Here is a 19,068-nt window from a genome sequence, read left to right on the forward strand (position 1 = left end):
GTTTACAATATTCGTTGTACTTGTACCTTAACAGATTTGAATAAGTTTACGACATTCACGAGGTATGTTGTGCTTGTTACGACATTCAAAAGTTTGTTGTAATACGACATTCACGAGGTTTGTTGTGCTTGTATACTATCAGATCTGAATAAGTTTACGACATTCACGAGGTTTGTTGTAACTGTCAGATCTGAATAAGTTTACGACATTCACGAGGTTTGTTGTACTTGTATAACTATCAGATCTGAATAAACTTACGACATTCACAAGGTTTGTTGTACTTGTATAACTGTCAGATCTGAATAAACTTACGACATTCACGAGGTTTGTTGTACTTGTATACTATGAGATCTGAATAAACTTACGACATTCACGAGGTTTGTTGTACTTGTATACTATGAGATCTGAATAAACTTACGACATTCACGAGGTTTGTTGTACTTGTATACTATCAGATCTGAATAAACTTACGACACTCACCAGATTGTCACTAAACATCTCAACACAGCTAATCTGAATAACGCTGCGACGTTCACTTTGATCTGCTCCGAGTATAACTATTAGTGTTACTGTAAGTCGTTAGATAGCGAGATAGTAAAATGACTTACCATATCAACAAGAACATTTTGGTCCAACAAAGTCCTACACAGTAAAAGTAAGTTGGTTTATCTTCCAACTTTAAGTTGTCCAAGTATTTGCAAAGAGTCAAAGAGCTAAAAAAACCTATTTTACGTTACCGGTTGCCAAAATAGTCATCACGGTCACTGGCCAAACGAGTCCACAAGGCGTGAAATGTTCTCGTGACGTATAATGTTCGAATTTTTTCGTTCTTTATATTTCAAGTATTTAGGCTTAGTCTAGTACAAGTTAATATTCGGTGCAATTTCCTAAGTAATTCGCAGGTACGGACGATAATACGCACTTTATAAAGTATGGCTACCTCCCTGTTGACGCAAGTTTGACAGCTGTTGGAACAAGCCACCACTTGGTAAAAACTAGGCTGTAAAGGATGTTTTAAGAAACCAGTCTTCATACCCTTAGGTAACTTGTACTACAGTCTGGGGGGGGGATGAGGATCCTCATCCGGTGTCCTCAAGCCTGTTCTTCATCATACATGGAAATCACGCGCGAACAAGACCTCAAGTGGTCCGTGTACTTCAAAAACATCTCGATTCAAAGTAGGCCGGTAAAGAACATGGTCTACATCCGAACCTGTTTATGTTAGTAGGTCTGGAGTAACGTATAAATAAAGAAATGATACGTGTACTGCCTTCGATGGCTTCTTTCCGGGTTCTCTTAACATTCCTTCATTTGGTAAGTGTGCAGTTAAACAACTCCAGATAACGTGTATTGGATTCAGTCTGCAACATCTACAATTTAACAATTACATGTCGTCGAACGTTACTGTTAACGTACTGTGGAACGTGTTACCGACTACGTGGGCACGTGGCGAGCTCGTAATAACTTAGTGTTTGAATACTAATAAAAAAAATAGGTCAGTCAACATGAACAAATGAATAACACAAACTATAAAAATGACAACACGAGTTACATAAAAATTAGTGCTCGTTACGTATTATATTAAACAGCAGAATGGACAACGCGATTAACTGTAACACTAGTCGATAATGACAACAACACACAGTTAAGTAGCCTTCCACCCCCTAGCGGCACAGCGGTCTTATGCCACTAAAATCCGGGTGTCGATACCCGTGGTGGGCAGAGCACAGACAGAGTCCGCTATGTAGCTTTATCTGTAATTATCAACGCCGACAACATCAGTCAACTTGTGCTGGTTAACTCAGAAAAACAATTGCGGGGTCGTTAACGCAGTTATTCTACGTTTGCAAACTGGGACACGAATATTAGTCACGTGCAATGACACACGTTACGTGGGTGTAGCCTGCATGATGGCTAGTCTAAGTTAACGCCTTCCCTTTTCCACATATAACACTAGCATGTACATTACTCATACAAAACAACCTGTGGCCATATCAATGACCCTCGTGACTTCATCACTACAAGGTTAAAAACCTATGACTAGTTAGTTATCAAGTTACACAGCGTAACTTTGACATTAACCGGACACTAATTTTTAGTAGTATGGGAGCTCGCGGAAATTTTTCGGGGGGAAGGGGAAAATATGTGGGAATTTGTGAAGTGAATAAAAACTGATACACCTATGCTGAATAAATAAAGACTTATGCTTCTCATTTTCCTGGGAGTCAAGATACCCCCCACACGTGAGCGTGCGCGGACGCCCATGCCTGTGACAGTTAATTTCTATAGAAAATAAGCGGACTTGCTCAATAACATGTTCAAAATTTTAGTTCTTTATTATTATCGATTAATTAAATAGAAGCTACTATGTTTTATGTCAATTTATAACTAAAATAATACAGTGAAATAATAGGTTAAATTATATCACTAGACTACTTTGTAAAAATACCCCCCACCACCACCAAATGGAAATCTGCAAAGGTTTTTTGACGACAACGTTCCAATGTGATTAAACCGTTGGCCTCAAAGAAGCTACACACCATAATTAACGTGTAAACAGAAAGAAACAACAAGCGTGACAAACTACAAACCATAAGTTGGATGCAAAGAAAAGAAAACGTCGACCACAAACAAACTATACACCTACGTGTACAAACAAAACGAAACAGCGACTTTAGACAAGCTATACAGAGAAGAAATAGTTACAAGATACGAAACGTAAAAAGAAGCCGAAAAATCGGCCTCAAGCGATTGGATGAGCTGTGTCTGTTTGGATTGAACTTCGCGAGAAGCTATATGAGGGCCATCAGTGATAGCTGCGAATAATTTAGCAGTGAAAGACTAAAGGAGTGCGTGTGTGTGTGTGTGTTCTTATAGCAAAGCTACATTTGATTATCTGCTGAGTCCACCGGGGGAATCGAACTCCTGATTTTAGCGTTGTAAATCCAAAAACAAGACTATAGAGAGCGGCTGAAAGGGCGAGCATGTTTGGTAGGTCAGGGTTCCAACCCATGACCGTCAGATTTCGAGTCAAACGTCCTATCCACCTGGTCAAAGTTATGTCGGTCGAGACTTTTCAGATAATTACAATTTTGCACACAGACCTTCTTTGGAATGACTTTTGTGCACAATTTTACAATTCGAGACTACCTACCAGTAACAGTGATGGTCCCCAACTAGGTATTCCCTGCATTGAAATTATTATACATTTATAATTTTCTAGTGAGTTGATTTAATTTACTACGTATATCTTGGCATTTACTATCAATAATTGGTGTGGTCAGCTTATACGTTACTTTTTAAATAACTTTAGTTCTGATCTATACCGTCCATTACGTTTAATAATAATAATAATAATAATAAAAAAAAATCAATATTGATATGTAGCGCCATCTATAAATTTATAAAAATATCAACATACACGTATTGTAGGTAAAACTAAGGGAAGTTTTAGGTCCCAATAAACATTTAACCTATAAAGAAGAAGCAATTAATTTTTAATACAACAATTTTTGAAAATATATAAAATATTTTATGCCAGAAATTTAAAAATTCAAGAACATCATACAGTCCAACACTTTAGCATAAATAAACTTTTCAAGAATATTAAGTATTTTATTAATAGAGAGACCCAGTTATTAATCTAGAATAAAAACATATGATAACGGTACAAATAAAATGTATATTATGTGCATCAACTGTTCATCTAATATCAAAACTTAAACTGGCACTCCTAAGAATGTCTTCACAGACTATACAAAAATCACTTCTGCTTGAAGTATTGAAACTAGAGTAAGAGGTTATTTGATTACATTTTGAATGCAATTCTTCAAATTTTTTTACATAAACAACTAAAACAGGTATCAAACTTTGAATCTAAATAAATAACAAAGAGAAAGGTTATATTTCACAAAGTTTAAACAATGTCTTATTTCAGAAAAAGATTTATCCTATTTCAAAAGAGAAACATGAAACATCTAAAAAGTATGGAGAAATATTTTAAGTCATGGGTGTGGTATGCTGAACATGCTGCAAACATTAATAAAATATGTTTTGAATGTTTTATCAACTTTATGCATTTTAATTTGGAGCTTATTAAACTGAAACAGTCATAGTTGGTGGTGAATAGTCACATTCAAAAAGTCTTAATAATTATAAATTATTTTTTAAATGTTGAATTATTTTGTATAATGTGTACAACAATAACACAATGATCTATAACAACACTTATCAATAACAAACTTTGACTTTATAAGTTATTAGTAAAATTCAAACTTATAAACATTCAGAGTGATAGCTACTAGTACACCACCACATTCTTAGAAAGACTATCATAAAGTATTTGCAATGCTTTAATGGCTTTGAAGACCCATTCATGATTCATAAAAGCCCCTGGTGTATCAGTCAAGTACCTTTACTATTCCCAATTACTTCCACAGCTACCCAAAAAGTAGACTGTGCCCAAATATAAACCTCGTTAAGGCACTTGGCTGTGGTACCTGAGTACAAGTTCCATATTTGTCCGTACTAGCTGATGAGTTGGTCTATAAACATAGAGTTGCCAATATTCCAATAGAGCCAGGATAAAAAAATTCCAGTATCAGATTCGGATTCTGTAGGCCTTATCTAGATCCAAATCAAGATTGGGTGACCTTCCAGCCAACTATTATGGCATCCATTTGTTGGGAGACTACACCTTTTACACATGGACTCTCACCTCAGGCCACATTGTGTCTGTCTGCCAAGTTTGGTCCTACTAACTCCTGATGTCATGGACAGACAAATTCCCAAACATACAATGTAAATTAAAATAGAATCACAGAGAGAAATGAAATTACATTCCCTCATGTAAAGTTGCACTTCTTCAAGAATTTTTTTTTTATTTAATCCACGCACTATGTTCACTTTCACTGGTCATAACTAAAAGAATATGGATGGACCATGCATTCCTAATTTGGAAGGAAAAATAAAAAATGACAATCCTCAAGCTAATCTGGAACATAATATTTTGATTTCAGAACTGAAAGTATTTGCTGTAATCACAATAATCTCCAGTAGGGCCTCTTCCTATAGTATAAAGACACGAGCCCAAGCCTCCTGTAGGCTACTACCGTAACTATTACAATAAACTGTGAGTTTGTTTAATGATATTAGAAGTAATCTGTTTTAGGCAACTGGTAGTATTCGATGAAGTATTATTTCTTATTATATCTAAATTTCATTTGTTATACACTTATACATGAGTTACTCTAAGGTTCTGTTGTTGCTACGTATGGTCAGTTTTTACACAAATAAAACTTAGATAATATACTAAGTTATGCTACAGTATCAAAGTACAACACATATTATTGGCTTAAGCTTTTCTTATTGTTAAACAGTTTTACTAAGTTAAAAAACCAAGTGGAAGTCAGGAACTGTCTGAAAGGGATTTGAAAATATCTGCAGAAAGATTTTAAAAAATAACATATACACATATAAAAACATCCCATATACAAACAGAAACTCACATTTTTATATCTGTTCATGTTCACTCTAGATAAATTAATAACTAAAGATATAGAAGATAGTTGTTACATCTGTAACATATCAGATACTGAAATTATTATTGTAGTTTGTTGATATTAATGAAAACAAAGTAGTATTTTAATTTGTCTTATGCTTTGGTGTCTCTGACATCTGATAATAGACAACTTGAGGGGGTGGGGTTAATGAGCTAAAGGTACAAGAGTGACAGGAACATACAAACCACAACAAAACACTACAGAACTTTCTTTTTCTACACAAATAAAATACATTTTGTGTTCATGCTTCCTTGACATTACCAAAAGGTCACAAAATAAATGATGTTTTTATACTGGTCAAACAACTCTCAAAAAGGTGTAATTGTATTGACATATAAAATCTTTTATACACAAACACGCACAAACATTATATATAGTTTATAACAATACTGGACATTTCTTTAGCTCAAACTATTAATATCTATCCAACTAGAAATACATTTTGAAACCATTAAAAATTTAAATTTCCAGAATTTCACAGAATAAATCTGGTGATTGATCCAGTTGAAAGCTGTTTACTCTTCAAGTTCAAGATAACTTTTTTTTTTAATGTTAAGGTTATAGAGATGTTTAATATGTTTCTTCAGACTTCTTAAATTTTGCATATCTACTTGTATATTTTACATTGAATGTAACATCATCTCAGAAGATTTAGTGCTTCTTGGATAACTTCTGATTTGAATTTCAGGAAGTATGTTTTTTAATTTTATTTTTCATTTCTAAGGAATAAAAGGGGCCACCTATCAAAGCTCTCTTCTTTTGGATACAAGGGGCCACCTATCAATGCTCTCTTCTTTTGGATACAAGGGGCCACCTATCAATGCTCTCTTCTTTTGGATACAAGGGGCCACCTATCAATGCTCTCTTCTTTTGGATACAAGGGGCCACCTATCAATGCTCTCTTCTTTTGGATACAAGGGGCCACCTATCAATGCTCTCTTCTTTTGGATACAAGGGCCACCTATCAATGCTCTCTTCTTTTGATACAAGGGCCACCTATCAAAGCTCTCTTCTTGTGGATACAAGGCCACCTATCAATGCTCTCTTCTTGTGGATACAAGGGCCACCTATCAATGCTCTCTTCTTGTGGATACAAGGCCACCTATCAATGCTCTCTTCTCTTGGATACAGGCCACCTATCAATGCTCTCTTCTTTTGATACAAGGCCACCTATCAAAGCTCTCTTCTTTTGAATACAAGGGCCACCTATCAAAGCTCTCTTCTTTGATACAGGGGCCACCTATCAATGCTCTCTTCTTTTTTGATACAAGGCCACCTATCAAAGCTCTCTCTTCTTTTGATACAGGCCACCTATCAAAGCTCTCTTCTTTTGGATACAAGGCCACCTATCAATGCTCTCTTCTTTTGATACAAGGCCACCTATCAATGCTCTCTTCTTTTGGATACAAGGGGCCACCTATCAATGCTCTCTTCTTTTGGATACAAGGGGCCACCTATCAATGCTCTCTTCTTTTGGATACAAGAAGCCACCTATCAATGCTCTCTTCTTTTCTACCACTACCACTCTAGTCCAAACCACACAGAAGAACTGTTTTATTATATCCCACTCACGTCCGAAATGTTCACCAAATCTCCTCTTAAACCTTTTCAATGTTGCAGCCCTCTTGCAGCTGGAAGCAATTTCTAAGTTATTCCATAAGTCCATTACCCACTCAGAAATGCAATGCTACTTAACTGAAGTCATGCCTGAGATTTTTCACATCTTAAACTTGTCTTTCTATTTGTACAGATTGCACCATTTTTTAAAGAAAACATAATCTGAATTCTATTATATCTCCCTCAACCTGTGCAAAGATGTTAAGAAATATTCAAATATGAAAATTCATCCAATTATGGAATCACTTTTATGTCTCTTCTCCAAATTCTCTGAAACAACTTTTGATTCTTTCTTCAATATATGATGATATGTCACAAGCATGGACTAACTAGCTCCTTGTGGTGGCTGACGCCCTTCACTGATTTCTATTCATTTGTATATTTATCAAACTAAACCTACAATTTGTCATATTACTGGCTAGCATACACTGTATACAAGTATCTAGACTGTACTGTACTTATTACCAACTGACACACATTGTTTAGTAGGGTTTAGACTGTACTTACTACCAGTTGACATGCATTGTTTAGTAGGGTTTAGACTGTACTTTACTTACTACTGTACTGTACTTATTAGTAGCTAACATACTCTGTACTGTACTTATTACCAACTGACAAGCATTGTTTAGCAAGGTTTAGACTGTACTGTACTTATTACCAACTGACACACATTGTTTAGCTGGGTTTAAACTGTACTGTACTTATTACCAACCGACACACATTGTTTAGTAGGGTTTAGACTGTACTTACTACCAGTTGACATGCATTGTTTAGTAGGGTTTAGACTGTACTTTACTTACTACTGTACTGTACTTATTACTAGCTAACATACACTGTACTGTACTTATTACCAACTGACACACATTGTTTAGTAGAGTTTAGACTGTACTGTACTTATTACCAACTGACACACATTGTTTAGTAGAGTTTAAACTGTACTGTACTTATTACCAACTGACACACATTGTTTAGTAGGGTTTAGACTGTACTTACTACCAGTTGACATGCATTGTTTAGTAGGGTTTAGACTGTACTTACTACCAGTTGACATGCATTGTTTAGTAGGGTTTAGACTGTACTTTACTTACTACTGTACTGTACTTATTACTAGCTAACATACACTGTACTGTACTTATTACCAACTGACACACATTGTTTAGCTGGGTTTAAACTGTACTGTACTTATTACCAACTGACACACATTGTTTAGTAGGGTTTAGACTGTACTTACTACCAGTTGACATGCATTGTTTAGTAGGGTTTAGACTGTACTTTACTTACTACTGTACTGTACTTATTACTAGCTAACATACACTGTACTGTACTTATTACCAACTGACACACATTGTTTAGCTGGGTTTAAACTGTACTGTACTTATTACCAACTGACACACATTGTTTAGAAGGATTTAGACTGTACTGTGCTTATTACCAGTTGACACACATTGTTTAGCAAAGTTTAGACTGTACTGTACTTATTACTAGCTAACATACATTGTACTGTACTTATTTACAACTGACACACATTGTTTAGCTGGGTTTAAACTGTACTGTACTTATTACCAACTGACACACATTGTTTAGTAGGGTTTAGACTGTACTTACTACCAGTTGACATGCATTGTTTAGTAGGGTTTAGACTGTACTTTACTTACTACTGTACTGTACTTATTACTAGCTAACATACACTGTACTGTACTTATTACCAACTGACACACATTGTTTAGCTGGGTTTAAACTGTACTGTACTTATTACCAACTGACACACATTGTTTAGAAGGATTTAGACTGTACTGTGCTTATTACCAGTTGACACACATTGTTTAGCAAAGTTTAGACTGTACTGTACTTATTACTAGCTAACATACATTGTACTGTACTTATTTACAACTGACACACATTGTTTAGCAGGGTTTAGACTGTATTGTACTTATTACCAACTGACACACATTGTTTAGTACAGTTTAGACTGTACTGTACTTATTACTAGCTAACATACACTGTACTGTACTTATTACCAACTGACACACATTGTTTAGTAGAGTTTAGACTGTACTGTACTTATTACTAGCTAACATACACTGTACTGTACTTATTACCAACTGACACACATTGTTTAGTAGAGTTTAGACTGTACTGTACTTATTACCAGTTGACACACATTGTTTAGCAAAGTCTAGACTGTACTGTACTTATTACTAGCTAACATACACTGTACTGTACTTATTTACAACTGACACACATTGTTTAGTAGGGTTTAGACTGTACTGTACTTATTACTAGCTAACACACACTGTACTGTACTTATTACTAGGTAACACACACTGTACTGTACTTATTACTAGGTAACACACACTGTACTGTACTGATTACTAGGTAACACACACTGTACTCTATTACCAACTAACACACATTGTTTAGTAGAGTTTAGACTGTACTGTACTTATTACTAGGTTACACACACTGTACTCTATTTATTACCAACTGATACACATTGTTTAGTAGGGGTTAGAATATACTGTACTTATTACCAGCTAACATACACTGTACTGTACTTATTACTAGGTAACACACACTGTACTGTACTTATTACTAGGTAACACACACTGTACTCTATTACCAACTGACACACATTGTTTAGTAGGGGTTAGAATATACTGTACTTATTACTAGCTAACATACACTGTACTGTACTTATTACTAGCTAACACACACTGTACTGTACTTATTACTAGGTAACACACACTGTACTCTATTACCAACTGACACACATTGTTTAGTAAAAGTTAGACTGTACTGTACTTATTACTAGGTAACACACACTGTACTCTATTACCAACTGACACACATTGTTTAGTAAAAGTTAGACTGTACTGTACTTATTACTAGCTAACACACACTGTACTCTATTACCAACTGACACACATTGTTTAGTAGGGTTTAGACTGTACTCTATTTATTACCAACTGACACACATTGTTTAGTAGGGGTTAGAATGTACTGTACTTATTACTAGCTAACACACACTGTACTGTACTTATTACTAGGTAACACACACTGTACTCTATTTATTACCAACTGATACACATTGTTTAGTAGGGGTTAGAATGTACTGTACTTATTACTAGGTAACACACACTGTACTCTATTACCAACTGACACACATTGTTTAGTAGGGTTTAGACTGTACTCTATTTATTACCAACTGACACACATTGTTTAGTAGGGGTTAGAATGTACTGTACTTATTACTAGCTAACACACACTGTACTGTACTTATTACTAGGTAACACACACTGTACTCTATTTATTACCAACTGATACACATTGTTTAGTAGGGGTTAGAATGTACTGTACTTATTACTAGCTAACACACACTGTACTGTACTTATTACTAGGTAACACACACTGTACTCTATTTATTACCAACTGATACACATTGTTCAGTAGGGGTTAGAATGTACTGTACTTATTACTAGGTAACACACACTGTACTGTACTTATTACTAGGTAACACACACTGTACTCTATTACCAACTGACACACATTGTTTAGTAGGGTTTAGACTGTACTCTATTTATTACCAACTGACACACATTGTTTAGTAGGGGTTAGAATGTACTGTACTTATTATAGCTAACACACACTGTACTGTACTTATTACTAGGTAACACACACTGTACTGTACTTATTACTAGGTAACACACACTGTACTGTACTTATTACTAGGTAACACACACTGTACTCTATTACCAACTGACACACATTGTTTAGTAGGGTTTAGACTGTACTCTATTTATTACCAACTAACACACATTGTTTAGTAGGGTTTAGACTGTACTCTATTACCAACTGACACACATTGTTTAGTAGGGGTTAGAATGTACTCTATTTATTACCAACTGACACACATTGTTTAGTAGGGTTTAGACTGTACTCTATTTATTACCAACTGACACACATTGTTTAGTAGGGTTTAGACTGTACTCTATTACCAACTGACACACATTGTTTAGTAGGGGTTAGAATGTACTGCACTTATTATTCTTCAACTTCACTAAAAGTTTCCTCTACATGATTGGAAGAACAAAAAACATGGTAACTTATATACATGCCCATACAATTAAAAAGCACCTACAAGGTGCTAGCTTATATCATATTAATCTATTACTTTTCATTTGACAGCTATCCTAGTAGACCCTATAGTTAAACAAAAATAACTTGAAGCAATTTGTGATTTTTAATTATGGCACTTGAAGAAAAATGCAGATAGAGCTTATAACAGTACAAAAACTCTCGAGCATTATGGGACACACATCGAGATTTTTATTATTATTATTAATGCATTCTACGTTTTTCTAACAAGAACATAAAAATCACATGGTTGCTAGGAACTGGTTTATTAAACAATCATTAGCAGTGATCAAAACAACAAATTTTCCCTCCTCAAACAGTTCAGTCAAGCCTTTTTCCTTCCAATGGAAAAACATCATTTAACTTGTTCTAATAAATCCAGAGAGCTCAATAACTTATTATAAACACGTCTGTCAAGATACATGTATATAGTTATTATTGCCTCATATTAACTTGATCACTTCTGAGATGGCAGATTTCATCTGTTCCACACGATAACCAGTTTTGTAAGAATGAACTACATACACCTGTTTTTGTTTCAAAGAGAACACAATAAAGCATTTAAAGATACCTTCATATTGTTGTTGAAACATTTCATGAATGATGTTATTCTAGTAGCCCTACATTACATGTAGTTCTTTGAAGTCCTTTATAGAATAAATTCATAAGATTGAACAATGTATAAGAAGGCTATGAAACAATGTCTTTGTTCTCTTGTTTATGAACTCACTAAGCCTAGCATCTTTTATAACACTAAACAACTTGTCAGTAAATGGCTTTGACCACTGTTATCTTTAATAATACCTACATTAATTATTTCCACAACATTCTGTATGTGAACCTTTTGTTCTCTTTCAATACATTTTCAAATGTAACATTACCATAAACCTCATTAGCTAGGTTTAACTATGTTACATCAGTATAATTACAATTAGAACTAAGTCCTAGTGGTTCATGAGATCTAATAATTCACAAAAATACATGCTGCTAGTAAACAATTTTAAACAGTAGTAATGAGTTTTAAATGTTTCATGTTAACTTACTGTATCATGTACAGTATAACAAAATTCCTGAAGTACTAGGTATATGATATTTACCATGTTATTATGATGTAATTTAAAAAATAGCTTTAAAATGTAGTGATGAGTTAATATTTGCATATACTTGCTCTGCTGGTACACAATGTTTTTTTAAAAAAACTTGTGATTAAAAGTAAATACAAATACATAACTATGTTAATCACAATATATGTGCTACACTAATCCAAACAAGGCTTTTTGCCCAATACTATGGGTCTCAGGTTGGCTATGACACAATACATATATCACAAATATAAACACTTTCCACTTACTCATCTCTGTTTGAGGTATTAAAAGTTGTACGGTGTGAGATTATATTTATGACAAAAACTTGTGATTTTTATTATTATTATTTTTTGTAGAAGAATTCAACAGAGAGCCCTTCTTCAAATTTAAATACAATTAAAAGACTATATTAAATACAGAAAAAAGTTAAAAATTTATTCCCAAAATATATTTTTGCTACGATAATTTTAGCCCTTTCTTTACATTGAAACCTATGTAATGTAACACAAACGTCAACTGCACTAGTTTCTGTAGATTTTGGAGCTATTTGTGTTAATTATAATTTAAAATTCCTTCAAGACTTAAATGTTACAAAATTCTAAGAGTTCAAAAACAAAAGGTCGAAGAAGTACTGTGGATATTAGAGAGAACAACATTTACAAATTACTTATAGAAACATATATACATATATAAACAAACATGATTTAAGTTTATAAATACTGAACTTTTAAGAATTAATTTTCAAACACTACTAGCGTTTTACTAATTTAAATACTTATACAATTACTGTTAACTTGGTCATAATAAAATTTTAAAACTAAACTTAAATATTAACCTCTTAACTAATAATAGTAATGTAGTATTACTATTTGTGCAGTGTTTAGTATTAAATTATAATTTAGCCTAAAGCAATAGTGTCTAGTACTTTTAACCCCAGTTCCTCACGTGTAAGCCTAATCGTATAATCTAGTTCTTGAAAGTTGAAGTGACTAGTACAGATATAAACCTTACCCAGCTTTCATTATTAATTTTAGCTTCACACTTCACTGTTGATTCGGTATTAACTTTCCATTATTACCACTAACAACACTCACTTATCATACATCTTCACCCCTCAGTGATGAAAGGAACCGGAAGTTTGATATATGTCGTCACAGCCGGTCTAACCATTTGTCTGCTGAACCTTCTGTCTGACAACATACTGCACACGAAAATCAGGCTAAGTCTATTAATCCTATGTGTTCCACGTATACTACTGACGTTTTTCTTTTCTTTGTTTATTTATTTCATTCTTCATTAGTTTAAAATTTCGTGCAAAGCTGCAAGAGGGTTTTGTACACTAATTGTTCCTAATTAACCAGTGAAAAAGTAGTGGGGAAATAGCTACCATTTGGGCCTCTGTTCTTCTCGTTTTTTTCTTTTTGTTTGTTTTGAATTTCGCGCAAAGCTGCGGAAGGGCTACCTGAGCTACCCGTCCCTAACTTAGCAGTGTCAGACTAGAGGGAAGGCAGCTAGTCATCATCACCCACCGCCAACTCTTGGGCTACTCTTTTACCAACGAATAGTGGAATTGACCTATATTATAACGTCCCCACGGCTGAAAGGACGAGCATGTTTTGTTGCGATGGGGATTCGAACGCCTTAACCCACCTGGCCAGTTGTTCTCGTTATGGATAATACCTGTAACTGTCCAGGGAAAATATTTCTCACTACAACACGGTGTATGTCGATAGCAATGTCCTTCAATAACTTTTCAGGTGATATTTAAAGTACAACCACGCTTACGTTGTAATGAGATGACAAGTCATATAGATAGCACGTGCTACCCTGGGTAGGTGTGAGGTTTTTTGCATGCTAAGGAGCATCATAATTTAGTCAGTATGATGTGGAATATTGTCTGTAGTAAAGATGACAGAAGTTAATCAGAAAGCAGGTATCCAGTTAATATTATTGTCATGTGTAAGTAATAGGAATTGTACATACGATGTACTTTTTGTTTTACATTTGGTAAATATAATCTCAGTTAGTAAGAGGCTTAGAGCTACTCCATAACGGATACTTTTTAATGAATCTTCTGGTATCTATTGAACCTATCAAATATAGCTTTAATGTTAATTCATTTTCATTTGGATATACCACAGTAGTTTATGGAGAAGGGGAGGGGGTTCAAACATGACTGATGAGAGGTTTGGTTTGAATTTCGCGCAAAGCTACACGAGGGCTATCTGCGCTCGCTCGTTTAATTTAGCAGTGTAAGGCTAGAGGGAAGGCAGATAGTCATCAATCACCACCCACCGCCAACTCTTGGGCTACTCTTTTACCAACGAATAATAAGACTGGCTGTCACATTATAACGCTCCTACAGCTGAAAGGGCGAGCATGTTTGGTGTGACGGGGATTCGAACCCGCGACCCTCGGATTATGAGTTGAGTGCCTTACCCACCTGGCCATGCCGGGCCAACTGATCCGAGAGAACTAACAAAAGTTTCTCTTTAGATACAAACGCATCTGCTACAAGTACTTTGTTTTAGTTCATTTTGTTGTGTTTATACTTTGACTGTTTTCACCAAAGATTGTAGTTTTTACATTTTGTTTCCTGATTTTTTTTTGATAAACTCACTCCATGTTCAGAAAGTAATAAACCCTAAATTCTTAATATAATATTTGATAAATGTCCTATGTTGAGGACTTTCCCATTACTTTATAGAAAATACTTGTTATGGAGAAAACCATAGCGTAGTCGTGACAGAGATATATTGGTGCTATGACCACAAACATCATTGTTGAAGAAGTTTGTATCATTCAAATTAGTGAATAACCAAACTCTTTAATGCCCCACAAAGTACCTTAACTTGTTGGTTACCTAAGACTTTTTTACAATGCTGCAAAAGTACTAGCCATCATTGTACTACTTTTAGCCTATAAAGGAGAACGTATGCCATCTAGAACACCCAGAAAGGGGTGAGGAAGTTCTCCTCTGAGATTGATCTTTTGCATGTAAAGCCCTGACTAAATGACTGGTGTGTGGCCTAGAGTGCCCGAGACTTGGGAAAGCAAAGCAGTTATACCCTTAGGTGTTTGCCAGTAGCCACTGATAAAAGATGTATCACCAACAGGTAAGACCCTGGGATTCATGGAGAAGGAGATGGATCTATGAAGCAGTAGAGACTTTCTATATGATTGGAAGTGAGTTGTTAGGGCACAGATCTCAAAGCAACTGTGTCCTTTAACTTGTTATTCTGTACCATCGTGGTTGGGAAGCGACATTTGGACATCACATCATACAGAACTGTTCAGTCAGTTTGGACTGTGAGACTGTCACGGAGAGATCCAAGTCTAGACCATACATGGCTGTGGTGAAGAAAAAGCAGATATTATCCCTTAGTACATAAGTAAATAGACAAGGAAGGGCTGGGCCACTTCAGTAAATACTTAATAAAAGGCACGGCTTGGAATAAACAGATTCAGAAACAGACAGTGCTGAATCTTGATCAAATGGTTGGTAAGGGGAACAGCATCACACTTAAAATAGTCAGCTCAGACACCAATGTCAACTTCCTGATCATTAAATTGAATCAACATATAAGCTAGGAAAGCTATTTGGTTGAAAAACCAATGACAGAACAAATATCACAACCATCGCTCTGCAAGCTAGAAAGTGGTTTGGTTTGATAAAATACAGCTGTTTGGTCAAGAAACCAATGATTAAAAGGACATTGCAGTCCTTACTTTCCGAGTTATTAAATGATTTGCCAGAGTAAAGTGGTAATCTGATGTTTCGTGAAAACTGTTCACTCTTATCCAGATATGGTATTCCTACAAAACAGTTCATAAAGTGCTGGAGAGAAATTCTCACATGTATAATTGAATGTGTATGATTCTTCCATGTGCTGCAAGAGAAATTTGTGCTTTACTAGCGCAGAAAAGTAGACAGAATGATTGTGAATTTCAATGAAGCTCACCTATAATTACTTTTCTTTGATGCCACCTGAAATGACTGGATCAACTTATATGAGGCAATACAAGATTATAATGATTCATGGTTGGTATCCATTCCAAACAGTGAAAGCATATTTGCTATGAACAATTATATTTAGTTGGAATTGGTTTAAGTACTATTGCATAGTACAACCAAAATAAATATAATTTCTTATAACAAAACAAAATTGTCTGAATAGTCTAGTTCATCCGCATTTTGCCAGTAATTGTATATTTTGTAAGGTGTGTAAATTGCTGTTGAGTCTCACCACTTACAGTAAACGGTACCTAAGTGAACCACGAGCCTTGACAAGCATTTTAGCCCATGGTTATTACCATGTTAATGATGCTCTAGCCCGATGTAGTCTGTTGGAAGCTACTATAATATCTATTGCTTTATGAAAGTTAGAAATATATGCATATAGCAATATACATTTGTGTTTATATAACTTAAAAACTTTGTATAAAATAATTCATGAGCACTGTTTAACACAAAAAGAATCAATTACTCACAACACAACCAGAAGGGAGAATTTGAATCAGAATTTGATCTGAATATTAAAATCTCGAGTTATGGAGTTAACTGTGGTTACTAACCTGTGAAACGTTATTTGAAAACATGTTCTGCCTGTTGTTTTCACTGACATTAGAGAGAGAATGTTACTCTCTTACTTTTCAAGCATGTGGCAGATAGTGCATTTTTATGGAAAAGTGTAAAAGTAAACCAACTGTATTGTCTTACACGTGTGGTGTGAGCCTAGCCATTACTCTAAATATGAAGTGGTCAGACAAAATTATCTATTGAAAATAAAATCTACACACAGTAGCATTGGGCATAACAAATGTAAATTCGTGTACCCAGTGTTTTATTTGATTATATTCGAATATCCTCAGCCATGCAAATTGAAATATTTTAAAAACAACTGTCATTTATATATTTTTAACATAACTCCAGTAGAAGTAGACTTATAATGCATGAAAAACCATATTTGTAATTGATCTCCTCTGTGCTAATTTTGTATTTGAAGGTGTCGAGAGGGAACCGAAAAGTTGATGTCAATGAATTTTCACAGTTGGCAGAATTGGGTCAGCACCAACGCAGCGTTTCATCCTTTGATCAGTATCTTCAACATTGTGTCTGTAGTCTCACTTCTCCTCATTTCTTTCTCACCAGAACAAAGTTCTTCTTTGTATAAGAACCTGATGATAGTGAAAGAAATGGGTTGAGAGGTCCTTCTTTGCATAAGAACCTGATGATAGTGGAAAGAATGAATTGAGGTTCATAAAGAACTGTGGACCATCTTCACAGAAATGATGACCTTAGAGAGTGAAGTTATGGGTCCAGATGGAGCTCAAGACCTAAGGATCCCTGCATCAACCGGACTGTCTGCAGGTAACAGGGATCATGGTCTCCAAATAAGGTAAGCACGAGCACATAAATCCTGTACACTGTTACAGACATTTGCCCTTTGTTTGTTTTTTTTTGTGTGATTGTGCTTTTAAAAATTATAGATTTAAAATGTTTCTGTTAGAGTTCAGAAAATAATAGACGCATACACCGTAGAATAGTATCCGTCAGATCTCCTGTTTAGTGGACCCTGATCTTGCTCTGAAGAAAAGACGTATAATGGAAAATATATTAACATGTTCTGTAAAATGTTGCTTAAAATTGTTCATACAGAATTTCGCGCAAAGTTACAAGAGGGCTATCTGTGCTATCCGTCCCTAATTTTGCAGTGTAAGACTAGAGGGAGGGCAGCTAGTCATCACCACCCACCGCCAACTCTTGGGCTACTCTTTTACCAACGAATAGTGGGATTGACCGTAACATTATAATGCCCCCACGGCTGAAAGATCGAGCATGTTTGGTGTGATGGAGATTCGAACCCGCAATTCTTGGATTACAGGTCGAGTGCCTTAACCACCTGGCTATGCCGAGCCATTCATTAGGGACTACATGCAAGTGTTAAAGTAATGTTTAAGTGTTTACTGTTATAGCTAGACAAGGCAAAGCCAATATTATAAAATAAAGTCAATTGGTCTCTTTTCTTTTCCGCCATTCTATGATAAATCATATAAAGTGAAGTACAAACAGTTGGTCAGTCGGTCTATGGTCACTCGTTAATCAATGTTTGGCAGATTTGTTTGTTTGTTTTTACAGCTCACGGTGTTCCACTTTTGAATAGAGTTGGGCCATTGCATATAGTAAGGGTAGTCCGGAACCGATCTGTATCGACGAAATAATAGTTGATGAAATGTCCTTGACCACTTCATTAAAATAGCTTTTTTCTTGGCATCTTTATTGTTTGAAGAATCCTAACTGAACGCAATGCATTTCCTTTGATTATCTTATACTTGTTAAGTGGGATCGGAAAGTAATTAGAATGCAAGACACTCCATTCGGTCATCTCCCCTGTTCTTCAAAAACTGTGTCGACCAGTTTAGCTGAAGGCAAGACCAGTTGTACAAGCACAAGGGTCGTGGGATGTAGTTTCTATCACGTTTGAGATTAATTATGTTATTCCACAGGAAGCACATGTCAGCACGGCCACCGGTGTTTGTTCCTGCCCACAACATTCTTTCATATTTTCCTAGTCCCCCGCTGGGACAGCGATTTACACGTTAAAATTAGAGGTTTGATTCCCTCGATGGACACAGTAGATAGCTCGATGTGACTTTGCTGTAACAAACAC

At 35.3% G+C, this 19,068-nt stretch overlaps 1 protein-coding gene across 5 annotated transcripts in view; it reads right to left on the reverse strand.

Moving 5' to 3' along the window:
- The window catches only part of LOC143248572 (protein O-linked-mannose beta-1,2-N-acetylglucosaminyltransferase 1-like), a 103,145-nt gene extending 89,614 nt beyond the window's left edge, over positions 1-13,531 (reverse strand). For 2 of the 5 annotated variants that reach the window (XM_076497034.1, XM_076497026.1), the window contains exon 1: positions 13,409-13,531. The gene's annotated coding sequence lies outside the window, so the exon portion shown is untranslated. Of the gene's footprint in view, positions 1-608; positions 1,772-13,408 lie in introns of those variants that run through there. The other 3 variants (XR_013027050.1, XM_076497024.1, XM_076497033.1) reach the window with 3 other exon arrangements.
- Positions 13,532-19,068: the final 5,537 nt, after the last annotated feature.

This window comes from Tachypleus tridentatus, chromosome 4, assembly GCF_004210375.1.
Source record: "Tachypleus tridentatus isolate NWPU-2018 chromosome 4, ASM421037v1, whole genome shotgun sequence".
NCBI lineage: Eukaryota > Metazoa > Arthropoda > Merostomata > Xiphosura > Limulidae > Tachypleus > Tachypleus tridentatus.